This window comes from Octodon degus, unplaced genomic scaffold (genome assembly GCF_000260255.1).
Source record: "Octodon degus isolate 3935 unplaced genomic scaffold, OctDeg1.0 scaffold00013, whole genome shotgun sequence".
NCBI lineage: Eukaryota > Metazoa > Chordata > Mammalia > Rodentia > Octodontidae > Octodon > Octodon degus.
This window is the reverse complement of record NW_004524589.1, coordinates 14,845,117-14,847,506: the sequence shown is the minus strand read 5'-3', so window position 1 is coordinate 14,847,506 and position 2,390 is coordinate 14,845,117. Positions and strand designations below refer to the sequence as shown.

General features: G+C 41.4%; 1 pseudogene; it reads left to right on the top strand.

The window, feature by feature from the left end:
• The first annotated feature begins 117 nt into the window (after positions 1-117).
• LOC101579502 lies at positions 118-583 on the top strand (annotated as a pseudogene).
• Positions 584-2,390: the final 1,807 nt, after the last annotated feature.

The following is a 2,390-nucleotide window of genomic DNA, read 5'->3' as shown; positions in this document are numbered from 1 at the left end:
AAAAAAAAAAAAAAAAAAAAAAAAAAAAAAGAAAGTAAGCATTTGACATAGGAATTTTTTCATCCATGGCTACAACTATCTAATCAATATTCTAATAAATGGAGCACCAGATCCAAGATGGCGGCCAGCAGGAGGCTGATGAAGGAGCTTGAAGAGATCTGAAAATGTGGAATGAAAAACTTTCTCAAAATCCAGGTTGATGAAGCTAATTTATTGACTTGACAAGGGCTTATGGTTCCTAACAACTCTCCATGTGATAAGGGGGTCTTTAGAATTGAAATCAACTTTCCAGCAGAGTATCAATTCAAACCACCAAAGATTACATTTAAAACAAAGATCTATCAATGAAACATTGATGCAAAAGGGCAAGTTTGCCTGCCAGTAATTAGTGCTGAGAACTGGAAGCCGGTGATCCAGACTGACCAAGTAATCCAGTCCCTCATAGCGCCGGTGAATGGCCCTCCAGCCTGAGCACCCGCTCTGGGGTGACCTAGCTGAAGAATACTCTAAGGAGTTTAAAAAATTCTGTAACAGTGCTGAAGAGTTTACAAATAAATATGGGGAAAAGTGACCTGTGGACTGAAATCTGCCACAAATGATTCCAGCATGTGTAAGCAGAACCCCAGTGCAGTGCATTCAGACAGTCCACACAGCAGGACTCTGGAACACTGATGCATGCCACCACCTGGCATTCACCTGTGGCAGTTACTAACTTTCTACAGTTTTCTTAGTCAAAAGTGATCTATTAATCTATAAAGAAAGGATTAAAAATTTCAGATATTCAAAAAATATTCCAATAAGTGATTGATGTATTGTGTGATTTTCTTTTTTCTTTCTTTCTTTTCTTTTTTATTTTAGGAAAGGGTCTACAGATTGGTAGACCTACCTAAAAAATTCAGGTTCACACTACGAAATGGGACTCGTAGTGATCTACCTGTTTACAGTCTGCCAAGAGCTGGGATTACAGGACTGCGCCATCATGCCCAGACCCCGTTGCCATTTCAGTGCACACCAGGTGACAAGGCTGGCACAGCAAGTCCAGAGATTGAACCTCTGGCCCCTGCACCTGCTTTCAAGCACATTAATCAGCTGAGCTATTTGTGTGATTTTCTAATATTTAAAAAAACTTGATCACAGAATTTTTCTGTTGCTCACTTTTTTTCCTTGTTTCAAGGGCCCAATATGGAAGACAAGATGCCTTGCAACTGTGGGAAAGACAGGCACCTCCAATGTAGGCAAGACCTCAAGACAAAAAATTAAACAAATGCAGTCATGTATCTCCCTAGGGAGGGACATCAGAGACTGATAGTCCAAATAGGCATCAATCACCTTTAAAGAGCAGGAAGAGTCACTAACTCCTACAGGAAAAACCCTGTTCTGTATTCATGCCCATGTGGTAGGTGACTTGCTTCCCATTTGATACTGATTGAATCAATTTTACCTGAGCAATTGTGCTTGTAACCTTAGGGTTGACCACAGTGTTGTCCCAGCTCATGCTCAGCTAGTTTTCCACCTTAGACCCATTTTGCTTTGTAAAAATCCATAGAAAAGACAGATTCTTTGACAGCCCACTCAGGTACCCTCTGTACTTGTCAGGCAGAGGATTCCTTTCCCCCAATATATTCTGGTCTTTAAAAAATTTGCATAAGAAAAATTATGGAGGAAATTAAGATATAAGAAAGTTGACTGATAAAACTATCATTCATTTTCTTCATGTCTTAGTAACTTCATGTGACACTGTGCAAAGTGTTTCGAGCCAGGTCTAAGAAAACTGCATGAATAAAAATGACTTGCTCTCTGTTGCCATTTTCACTGTTACTCCTCCCTTTTGCTCTGGCTGTTTTGCTGCCTTCCACTACCATGAACTGCTGCCCTCTACCATGTGCCAGTCTGCCTTCAGTATGGACTGAAACTTCCAGTAACTCTGTGCTAAATAACCTTTCCTTCCTTTGTTTTGAGTTTCAGATATTTGTCCCAGCAACGAGAGAAGAGTAACTTAAGACAAAGTGGTATTACATCCTTTAGGTATTACATCTAAAGAAAACTATTAATGATTAAAAAGAAGCATAATAAATGAACCATAATCCTTTGGTCTTCTGCAGACCTTCTAGATTCTGACCTGTTTAGTAGGTGTATGAGGGTGCTTTTTGAACAATCATGAAGGAGCATACTTAGAGAATCATTTCAGAATTACTGACTTAATTAGTTATTTTAAACATTTATTAGAGTTTATCTGCCGAGTTCCGGGAGCCCCCAGACCCAGTCCTAGCCCAGGTCCAGTGAGTGTGCGGAGGGTTTCCTGCTACCCTGCACCGGCAGGACCAGTCCCAGCCCAGGCGCAGCGTGGGCCGGACCCACCCCCAGCCCCTCGGGCCGCCCCCCACCACTCC